The sequence below is a fragment of the Rhincodon typus genome, chromosome 17, assembly GCF_021869965.1.
Source record: "Rhincodon typus isolate 14 chromosome 17, sRhiTyp1.1, whole genome shotgun sequence".
NCBI lineage: Eukaryota > Metazoa > Chordata > Chondrichthyes > Orectolobiformes > Rhincodontidae > Rhincodon > Rhincodon typus.
In genome coordinates this window covers 37,063,475-37,076,083 of record NC_063348.1, presented here as the reverse complement: position 1 = coordinate 37,076,083, position 12,609 = coordinate 37,063,475, and positions in this window count along the sequence as shown.

The following is a 12,609-nucleotide window of genomic DNA, read 5'->3' as shown; positions in this document are numbered from 1 at the left end:
ATGTGGGGAGGGTTGAAATGGGACTCTAATTCAGAGTGCCATATTTGCAGTACAGTATTGCACACGTGCAATTTACCCTGCCCAATATTTCAATATTTGGCATTATGTTTCACTGGTGTAAAGTTGCCTGGTTAGTGCCTCTGCTCAATTTCAATCTCACCTCACACTGCTTTATTTGATGCTTTGTAATTTTCTTGCCCATTGCTCTAGTGAGAAAATTGAGTGAATGCAAATACTCTTGATGTAAATGGTAGAAACTGTACAACATACTGAGCCACAAAGCACACCACCCCCACAAAATGTACAGAATCTTGTTCAGCAAAATGTTTTTTCTGCCTGAAAATGAGCCAAGTCCAGTTTAGACCCTTCAACCTTCCAAAACCAGCCTCCTACACATAAACTCACCCCAAATCTTCTGTACTGTCATCAGTGGTGTACCCCTGTATCACATTGGCCCCACTCCTCCATAACTCTTTCTGACTTTTATCACATGGCTACAGCTCCAAATTCTCAGATTACTGTCCAACATCAATTTCTCCCTTCTAAAACACCATATGACCTTTAACTATTTAAAAGATGTTATAATTTGTCCTCTAATTCTCCACCTCTGGCCCCAGGTCACTGTATTCCTCCCACTGGACTGTTTTACACTGTCGCACTGGAGTTTGGGAAAAAATGACAAATAAACCCTACAAGAATCAGGTGTCAACACTACAGTGCATTTTATTAATTTGCACTTAGGATTTTGTCACACTGACACACCAATATTTATTACCTATCTGCATTAACAGCCAACCTTGTAACATGAGATGAGAGTGGCATATAGGTCTGACTTAGTAGGAGTAGCAGATTCTCTTCCCCGAAAGATATCTGTGAAACATTTGTGATTTTACAATAACCTCGAACCAATTTTGCTCTTGGCTTGCTGTCACATCACAAGTTATAAATTTATTGAATCCTATTTAATAATTCTCCACTTCGACGAGTGTTAACCTCCTGAAAACTGAACATGAGAAGCAGAATGGATCATGAGCCTAGACTGTTAGATCTAACAGTAGAGTCCCCAGTTAACACAATATGTGATAATATTTTCTTCCCTGTGAAAAGAGTTTCATTCTTGTTTTGCATGGCCAGCCAAAATCATAAACTCATGCTTGGGAAAAAATCAGACATTTGGAAGGACCAGACCAACAGATGGTAAAACCAACTATATAATTCAAAAGTCTTGTATCTCTGCATGCTTCCACATTTTCAATCAAAATTCCTATGTAGTTCTGTCACATTGTAATTATATCCTCCAAGTAATGATGGCACGGTAGCACGTTAATTGTACATCTTCTAGTTCACCAGCCTACATTGTGAGCAATATCATAACCTGTGACTGACTGTATTTTTCAGATTTCTGTAAGTTATGCTAAGTATAAATAAATAACAGAATGCCAAAATACGTTCTTTTTCATTTTGTTCTCAGTTATTTATTATCATCCAATAGCGATCCAAGCAATTGCTTGTTAAAATGAATGTCTTGCCAAGCTAAATCAGAGGGCATTGATTAAAACTCAAGGGCATCGTTCTGTTTTAATAGTCTTTAATGGGGTGTGGACATCTCTGGCTAGGCCAGCATTTACTGGCCATACCTACTTGCTCAAAGGACAGCTAAGAGCCAACCACATCGCTGGGTGTCGTGTCTGAGTCAAATGTAGGCCAGACCAGGTAAGGATGACAGATTTCATTCTGCAAAGGACATTAGTGAACTAGATGGGTTTTTTTGTGAGAATTGGCAGTGATGATATGGTTGCCGTTAGGCTAACTTTTTATTCCAGATCTTTTGTAGAATTCAAGTTTCACATTCTGCAGTGGCGTGATTCTGTCTCCAGAACATTAAACTAGGATTACTGGATTAATAGTTCAGTGACATTAACATCACACTGCTGCCTTCTCATTGTAGTCCTCTTCAAGAGACTATATTCCAGTGTTCGCTAGAAGTGTGGAACTCCTTCCTGCAGAAAGCTATACATGTCACCTTAACTAATAACTTTAAATCAATAATCAATAGATTTTTGCTTGCTACATGGAGCCAAGGGCGTTAAAATATTGTTAGATTTACAGGTGATCCATGATCGCACTCAATGGAGAAACAGGTTTGCTGGACTAAATGGCCTACTCCTGTCAGATGGACATTTTAGTGCAACAGCAGTACATAGTTTGTCATAGATGAGACAAACGTGGGAAAAAGTGTTTCCTCTGCCTGGGAAGCTTGTGATGAGTTCTGAACAATTTAAAATTGCACTAAGGAATATGGAAGGAGATTGGCAGAAATGTCTTTGCACAGTGTGTAATTGGAACATGGAATACTTTGACAAAGGGAGTTGTGAAGGCAGTAACTGCTGCATCCTTGAAAGGAAAATTGGATAATTTAAAAAGCAGACAGCTGTGGGCAAGTGGCTGTTCAATGGAATTAGATTTGGATTTCTCCAGTAACTAGCGAGTCCACATTAAATGGGTCTAAATGTTTAAAGTTTTGATGAAGGGTCACTTGACCTGAATCATTGACTCTGCTTTCTTTCCACAGATTCTGCTAGACCCCCTGAGTTTCTCTAGCAATTTCTGTTCTTGATTTAAATATCTACTTGGGGTTCTGTAAATCCCCATTGTTCTAAGAAGAGAGTCAAAGCAAATTCCTTGCAGCAATCCATGTAGAGTACGTACATGCATGGTCCTGTTATGGAGGGAGTTCCAGGATTTTGATGTATATTGCTATCCAGTTGGTGCAACCATTCCCTGAGGACATCTCCACATTGAGGTTTCTTCATCATTTACCTTCCCACAATCTTAAGATCAGAAATGGGATGTTCACTAATGATTGCAGTGTTCAGCAACATCCACAACTTCTCTGAAGGGACTGTTGGTACACTATCCACTATCTGAAACATTCAATCCCTTCAGAGATATTGAAGTAGTCTGTGTCTAAATCTTCCATGACCCTTGGTTAACATTGAGGCTTAGGCTGTTAAGTGGCTAGTAAAATTCACACTACGCAAGTGTCAGGCAGTGATCATCTCCAACAAAAGAGACTCCGACACCCCTGCACTCTCGGTCCCCACTACCTTTCATCGCTGTATCCTGCATATCAACATCCTGGTGTTATTATTCAATGAAAATACTTCACTGGACCAGCAATATAAATATGATATCTAGAATAGCAAGTCAGAGGCTGGGAATTCTGAGGACAGTAACTCACTTCCTGAGTCTCCAAAGCCTATCTATCAACGTTCAGGCACAAGTCAAATGTATGATGGAATTCACTCCACTTGCTTGAGAGGGTACGTTTCCAACAACACTCCAGAAGCTGAATACCCTCCATGACAAAACAATCTGTTTCCGTGACGCACCATGATCCAATGTAAACATTCACATCTCACACACCACCACACAGTGGCAGCAGCGTGCATTATGTAAGAGGTACACTGTAGCAAATCACTGAGGCTCCATTGACAACACTTTCCAAGCCTATCATCTCCACCACATGAAAGGACAAAACAGAAAATGCATGAGTACACCACCATCTGCAAATTCCCCTTCAAGTTGTATACCATCCTGACTTGGAAAGTTATCCCCATCCCTTCTCTATTGCTGAGTTGAAATCCTAGAACAAGCTACAAGGAGAGATTGGAGAGACTGGGGTGGTTTTCCTTGGAACAGAGAAAGCTGAGGGGTGACATGATTGAGGTATACAAAACTGTGAGGGGTAAAGATAGACAGGAGGAACTTGTTTCCATTGGCAGAGAGTTCAAAAACCAAGGGTTATAGATTCAAATTAAGTGACATAAGGATTAGAGGAGATGTGGGGAAAAATCATTAAAGGCAGTAGGTGGTGGGTGCCTGGAATTCACTGTGTGAGTTGATGGTGGAGGCAGAGGCCCTAAACTCTTTTGAAAATTACCCTGGATCTGCACCTTAAGTGCTGCAAACTGCGGGCTTGGGGTGGCGTGCAGGAAGATAGGATTAGAAAGAGCATCTGGTGTCTTTGGGTCAGCATGGACTGGATGGGCCAAACAGTCCCCTTATGTCCTGTATTGTTTCTATAGTTTTTTGGTTTTAACTTCCTCGTTAACATTAGTATTGCTGCACCTATACCACAACGACCGCAGGGTTTAACACCACCAAGGGAACCAGACAGCTGATAAAGACATTTAATTTTATGCAATGAATTGTGTTCTGGAATGTTTCTTTGGAAGGGCAATGGAAGGATTTTCAATAGTAACTTTGAAAAGGGAATAAAAATGCATGGAAGAAAATAATTTAGGGCTTTGGGGAAAGCATTGAGTAGCGTGTCTAACTGGAAAGACCAAGAGCCAGCTCATGTATGATATGTTGGATAATCGGTCTCTCTTTCTGTGGTATGACTGGTTTTCTACTGTAACTCCACAGTGTTGTTCCAAGGCTTCTGTGGCTCTTCCGCTGAAGTTACATTGGAGGAGCACCGCTTCCTAATGGAAATTCACCTTCCACATGAACTCGAATTGCAACATTTGCCTTTGAACTGCATTTTCAATGGAGTCAGTTCTGGAAAGGTTAAATAGAAATCAGCTTCAAGCAATAAGTTTGATTGGTCACAAAACATATCTGATTGCTCATACACGTATGGGGAAAAGCAAGAACTGAGCATTTGGAATGAAAATAAGCAAAGTCCTCAATTTTTTTCTTTTCCTGAGAACTGCTATTTGCTAACAAGTATCACTAAGCTGCTCAGCCATTTAATCATGGTTAAGATGTTTCTCAACCCCATTCTCCTGCCTTCACCCCATAACCCTTGATCCCCTTACCATCAAGAACTTATCTTTCTCTGTCTTAATTATACTCAATGATTTGGCATCCACAACCATCTGTGGCAATGAATTCCACATATTCACCACTCTCTGGCTGAAGAAGTTCTTCCTTATCTCAGTTCCAAGGGTCATCCCTTCACTCTGAGGCTGTCCATCATGTCCTAGTCTCTCCTACTATTAGAAACATCTTTTCCACATCCTCTCTGTCCAGGCCTTGCAATCCTCTGTAAGTTACAATTGGATCCTCCATCATCCTTCTAAATTCCATCGAATACAGACTCACTGTACTTAACTGCTCCTCAACTGACAAGCCCTTCATTCCTGGGATCATTCCTGTAAACCTCCTCTGGACTCCCTCCAAAGCCAGCACATCTTTCCTTAGATACAGGGTCCAAAACTGCTTACAATATTCCGAATGCAGTCTGATCAGAGTCCTATACAGTCCCAGCACTACATCTCTGGTCTTGTATACTCGCCCTCTTGAAATGGATGCTAACGTTGCATTTGTCTTCCTAATTGCCAAATGAACTGGCACGTTAACCCTAAGTGAATCCTGAACCAGGACTCCTAAGTCCCTTTGTGCTTCAGATTTGTGAATTATTTCCCCTTTTAGAAAATAGTCCACGTTTCTATCTTCCTACCAATGTTAGACTTTCCCACAATGTATTCCATCTGCCACTTCTTTACCCACTCTCTTAGCCTGTTTAAGTCCTTCTGCAGCCTCCCCGCCTCCTCAGCACTATCTGTCTCTCCACCTATCTTTGTGTTATCTGCAAACCTAGCAGCAACTCTCTCAGCTCATTCGTCCAGATCATCAATGTATAATGTGAACAGTTGTGGTCCCAGATGGAGCCTGCGACCTACACTAGACACCAGCTGCAATCCTGAAAAAGACCCGTTTGTCCTTCCTACCCTCTGCCTTCTGCCAGTCAGCCTATCCACGCTAGTAATGTGCCCCAACACCATGGGCTCTTATCTTATTGAGCGGCACCTTGTTAAAGGCCTTCTGGAAATCCAAGTAGATCATATCCACTGGCTCTCTTTTGTCTAACTTGCTCATTACCTCCATAAAGAATTCTAACAAATTGTCAGGCATGACTTAACCTTGATGAAGCTGTACTGATTCAGCCCTATCTGACCATGCACTTCCAGGTAACCCACAATCTGATCCTTAATAATGGGCTCTAAAATCTTACCGCTGATCGAGGTCAGGCTAACCAGGCTATAAGTTTCCAGTCTTCTGCCTCCCTCCTTCTTAAGCAGGGATATTATATTAGTTATTTTCCAGTTCTCTGGCATTCAGTGATTCCTGAAAAATCACCACCAATGTCTTTACAATCTCCTCAGCTTTCTCCTTCAGAACTCTGGGGTATAGCTCATCTGGTCGGGATGATTTATCTACATTTAGACGTTTCAGCCTCCCCAGCACCTTCTCCTTAGTGATGGCCACTACACTCACCTCACTCCCCTGACTTTTTTGCAGTTCTGGTGTGCTGCTGGTGTCTTCCAGTGTGAAAACTGATTCAAAGTACATTTCTGTTCCTCTGCTATTTCTTTGTTACCCATTACTACTTCTCCAGCTTTATTTTCCAGTGGTCAAATATCCACTCTTGCCTCTCTTTTATCTAACTCTGCTTTCTTTCCACAGATGCTGCCAGACATGCTGAGTTTCTCCAACAATTTCTGATTTTGTTTCTGATCTCCAGCATTTGCAGTTCTTTGGTTCTTTGGTTTTTAGTTATAATGCATCACCTGGCCTGGTATCTCTACTTTAAATACTTAATTCTTGATTTGATTTTCCAAAAATTTTCCTCTGGTCTTTTAGCATGTAGCCTATGAATACTTCCCCTCTTTACTTTCAATCTGAAAATAACCTGTAATAGGTAATCAAATTAGTAGCTATCATCAACCAATAAACTTACAGTTTATCTATGATGTTACTCTTTTGTGCTGGGCCCCTGATCCTAGGCTTCAAGTATCCTATTAAAAAAAAACTTTACAAACTACAAGCCAAAAAAAGCAAACAAAACCACCTCTCACCCTCTGCACCAAATTGCAATGTTGCCTCCAAATTCTCTAAACTATACACTTGGGCTGTGTCTCGGTCTGGATGTGATCTCTCTTTCCTATCCATGCGAAGCTTCCTGGAATTACACAGCAGGTTAGGCAGGACCTGTGGAGGGAAAAGCAGAGCTTAATGTTCTAGCCCAATGGTCTCTCATCAAACCTGAAAAGAATGACAGACTGAACAGGTTTTAAGTAATAACAAGGACAGGGAAAAGTGGAATGTAATGATCGCAGCTGATGGCCAAACTGAACAAGTCAGATCCCAGTGTGAAGCTTGGTTTTGTCGATTATAACGTTTATTTTCACAGTTTGGTTACTGAGATGGTCAGTCACTGATAATTTTCACATGAGACTACCAAAGTACAGTTGTTCGTTAGCTCAACAAACCGTTTGTTCTGTGGCGTGCAAATGTTTCATTACTGTTCTAGGCAACATCATCAGGGATATTCCCTTGCCTGTCTGCTGTTCACTTGTCCCAGTATGGTCATTTTGTCCCAGGCGACCTAATGGCCCTCATTGTCCGTGTGTATTGAGACAAGTGCATGTTGGTCGTGTCTTTTTACTGCCAGCTGGTGTTTGTGTATCCTGGTTGTCAGTTTCCTCCCTGTTTGTCCAACTTAATGTTTATTGCACTCGCTGCACAGTATTCTGTATATCACGTTGGTTTTGTTTACCGTAGGTATGGGGTCTTTAGTCTTTAAAACATTTGACGCAGTGTTGCTATAGGTTTGTGTGCAATCATGATCCTATGCTGTCTTAGGAGCCTGGTTGTCATTTCTAATATATTTTTGATGTAGGGTAGGGTTGCTAGTGTTCTCTGTTGTACCGTGTCCTCTGATTGTCATTTGTTTTGTAGGCATCTGATGATGAAACTTCTTGAGCATTCGTTGTTGCTGAAAACTTTGTGTAGGTGTTCCTCTTCCATTCTCTGGAGTTCTGGGGTGTTGCAGCTCATTTAAATAGTGTCTTGATGCGGCTCTGCTTGTATATGGTAGGGTGGTTGCTGTTGAAGTTAGGGATTTGGTCCATGTGTGTGGCATTCCTGTACACTCGGATATGGAATTCGCCATTAGTCAGTCTCTCTACCATTACGTCTAAGAACAGGAGCTGTTTCTTGATTTCTTCCTCGCTAGTGAAATTTATGCTTTTGAAGATGTTGTTGACAAGTTGGTGGGTTTCTACTACTTTTGTGCATTTGGTTATTACAAATGTATAGTCCACGTACCTTGCCCACAGTTTCGGTTGGATTATAGGAAGGACTGGGTGTTCCAGTCTCTGCATCACTGCTTCTGCGATGAGAACTGAGATGGTTGATCCCACGGGTGTGCTATTGATCTGTTTGTATATGTGTCCGTTGAACGTGAAGCGCTTTGTGAGGCATAAATCTAATAGTTTCAGTAAGCTGTCCTTGCTGAAGTTGTTGCTGGCGTTCAGGGTCAGTGCCCTTGCTCCTTCTAATAGTGTGGCTAGTGTCTCTCTGGCTAATGGTATTTCAATGGACCTAAGTAGTAATGTAACATCGAAGGAGATCATGATTTCATCCTCTTTGATTTGTTTGACGGGGACACAGTGACTACACTGGGACAAGCGAACACCAGACATGCAAGGGAATTTCTGGAAGCCTGATTCTCAACACAGGACTCCATTAATAAACACATAGAAATAGACCATATATACAGACCATTGCTAAAACAACAGAACCAGAAGCAACAAGTCCATCACACCAGAGGATCACATAAATCTGGAAGGAAGCAGAACACCAACACTTCCATTAGAGGTCACACTGGTGATATTGCCTAGAAGGGTAACGAAACATTTGCACACCACAGAACAACTGGCTCGGCGAGCTAACAAACAGCTGCATCCACAACCCAAGCTACAAATTTTCGCTAAGACCTTAACCACCAACGTACGTTAAACAAAAGAACAAAATTTATTACACAAAATGGGTAAAAATACACAAACTGCTATACATTTTATAAGAATATTCAAAATACAAACTACAAATATCAGGAATAAAAATTCAACCTTTTAAACCTCAACAATAACATTACAGACACTCAAATCTCAGTGAGGGTCTTTCTGCTTCCACTTTAAAGTTCCTGTTCAGTTGGTAAAACTATTCAAGGATTCCTTCTGGCAAACCTCTGCATTCACTTAATGCTATCTTCTTTCATGGCATTTCTCCAAGATAACTTTAAACTCACTTATCTCTTCATGTGGATTGCTTAAACACCTCTTCCACAATATTCTGTCTCTTGAGTTTACTTATTGATGTTAGACCAATCAGGGCTTCCTTTCTCTTGCCCTCACTGCTAAACTGCTCTGCTGCGATAAAGGGTTTTTTCTCCCTGAATGACCTGCTTCCATCTGAGCTAAACCTGTACACTGACTGACTTCCTAAATGGTTCTATCTTTGTAAAAAAACTAGTCTCTGTTTATGTATCACTGTCATTGGACACAATGTTGCTAGATAACAGCCCAGTTTTATTTCTCTCTTCTTCCTTGTTTTCCAAAGCAGTGAATTGTTCACCTTAATGGATTTTTTAAAAAGAGATTGTCCGCTGACACCAAACATTTTACGATAAATTCCGACTCATCTCCAACTTGTTTAAAAATGTGCATAGGCATATGCAATATAAAGCCTTTTTTTAAAAAGTTTAAAGAAAATCTACTTAGTTAAGTATATCTTCACCTATATATTTTCTTCACTTTAAGGGGTTTGTTAGGTTTTTTATTCCAATTTATTTCAGAGATTTTGCTGCTATACAAACATGCTTCTGGGTGTCAGCAAAAGCAGAATTTTATTTAAAACTGTCTCTTCAAATTGCATGTAAAAAGGTTTCTAGACACCCAGTACAACTCACAGAACTCAAAAATCAAACTTAACACACACAATATAAACATATATATCAAACTTAAAGCTACATGTTGTCAAGTCTACTTGAGTTTCCAAATAATATTCATATACAATCACAGCAGCAAAGCACAATAGGAATAGTCATTGCATTCCTAAAATCCAGCATTTTATACTTTATTTCACATTTCCAGCAACTGTAATGTTTTATTCGTTAGGCAGAAATCAATGTCAGTACTAAGAAATTTGTTCATGGTCCCATCGTAAACATGTTTCAGTGAGCCAAAATCTTTTTTTGTATTCATTTGTGCAGTGTATTTTGTGGACTGGCAGCTGTGGACAGGAAGTTAGCGAGAGCATTGTAACATTCAGGGAACATAGGGTTACAATGGGTTACAATTCCAGCCTAGGAACGAAGGCAGGGCCTTTTGTTAGGTTTTCAAGGGTTATTGAACAGTCAGTTAGTTGGAGATCATCAAAGCAGAAGGTTGCTGCTCTCAGACTACTAGTCGGTCAGGTATTTATGAGACTAGGTGACCCACAGCATCACTAACATCTGGGTGTATCTGCCTTGATCACATATGCTATTTGATATGTACTGTGGGATGTTCAGCAACAATTTGTTTGTTAGCAATATTCCCCTCAGGTTAATTCTGGATGTTAAAGTATAAGCTGTGTATATAGATTATTTTGCTGTGTTAACTTTATTTGGTAAAGTGTACTTTTGTTTGCTCAAAACCATAAAGTTTTTTTTTCTCTAAGTTTGTGGGATATCAAACTCTGCTTTTTTTTAAATGGTACCTAGCCAGACTGTCACCTAAATTTGGTGAAGCGGTCTGGGATAATAACAATCCAAAGCAAATCCAGTCAGATAGAATATTGGAATTCCTTTGCATTGATTTGGGAAAATAATAATGTAGGATCAAAAGGAGATCAATTCAGCCCCTCAAACCTATTCTGCTATTCGATTAGATCATGACTTGTTTGCATATTAACTTTGAAAATTCACTTTTGTTCCGTGACCCATCAATATTTTGTTGGATAAGGATTTTATCAATCTAGGTTTTAAAGTTTCAATTAAATCTCAGTCTCAACAGTTTTTAGGGGGAGATAGTTCCAAATTTCCCTTACTGTCTGTGTGTTTCTTGACATCATACCTAAATAACCAACGTATAACTTTAAGATTATGTTACCGTCTTTGGACATCTTATCTGTTCTATTAAATTTTTTTTAATCATCTAAAACACCTCATTTAGATCAGCCTTTATATTTTAACTTGATTTTCTGCACTCAGGAGAATACAAGCTTCGTCTCTTGTATAGAATAAAAACAAATGAATTTACTGATGATGATGATGTAAATGACGATTTCACTCTAATATCAGTGCAGACAGAGTGAGAAACATGTAATTTTGACTTGAAGAGGAGGAGAAAATAAATACTAGTGGATAAATACATGAATAAGAAATGTTTGGAGGGATATGGGCGAAGTGCAGGCAGGTGGGACTAGTTTAATATAGGATTGTGGTCAGCATGGATTGGTTGGACTGAAGTGTCTGTTTCCATGCTCTATGACTCTATGGAGGCAGTATTTAGAATAATGTCACCAGGTGTAAATACCTAGAGTTCAAAGGATTACTGGAAGAGAGAGAGACCAGACACAGAGACAGAGACACAGAGAGTCTTCCTCCAGGTCAAGGCTGAGCTAAAGATGTGAGAAACCCAGGGAATGAGCTTTCAAACTAGATGGAGCAACATCTAAGACTGAAGTACAGACACCCAATGCCAAGAGAAGCTACACAGTATAGAATTCATGAAGGGACAGGCATGCAGCCTATGAGAAAATCTCAATCCAGAGACATTGAACGATTATCAGAGGTATGCAGAAATGTAGAGTTTAAGTTAAAGTCAGATCAACCATGATTTTATTGAATGGCAGAGCAGACTCCAAGGGTCAAGTGGCCTACTCTTGTTCCTTTGTTTGTATGTGCTGCAGCAGCCATGGGTCTGTGGTTACCACAGAGTTATCTGAAAGGATATGGAACCTGTCCTCATAGTTTAACCTTTCCAGAAACATTGGAACAGAGGGAGGCCATTCAGGCCTCCGATTCTGTTCTGCCTTTCAATGACATAATGAAGGAGTTGTGATCTCATGCCACAGACCCAACTATTCTCCATATCCCTTAACAACTTCGCTTAACAAAAAACTAGCAAGATTGAAAATTATAACCATTAATCTAATCTTTGTATCATTCTGTTAAATCTGAGTTTCACTGGCTCCAAAGAAAATAATGTCTTTCCCGAGATGAAGTATCCAAAATTCAAGGCTGTATCTTCAGATGGAGTTTAACCAGAACTGAACCAGACCAGTTCATTCAAGTGAAGGTAATCATGGCATTGCATTTTAATTCCACTGCTTGTCTGGTATGTTTTATGACACCAAAATTTAATGTGTTTTATCTTAAGTTAGTCTTTTAATGATGTATACATAACGATAACTATTACGCGAGACTCACATGTGGATTTCATCAGTTTTCACGCCAGGTGGCAAAAGAACAGTAGACATTTTATTGTCAATTAAATATAGGAACATTCTTTGGTAGAATTTTCCACACGCCATAGCCTAGTCTACATGTGGAAAATTAGAAATACCCTTGTAAATTTTAATTAGTTTTTAAAATAAAATTTCACTTTGAATTCTTATGGCATGAGCTGTATCTATTTTGGACCAGGTGTTTTGTAACTATTTCACAGCTCCAGCCAGTGTAACACTTTTGCTGGTGTTTAGTCACTGAGTGAGGGGAATGGTAGGTACCTGGTCAGGAAGTTTGAGTATCAGGTCTGCTTTTTGTCTGAA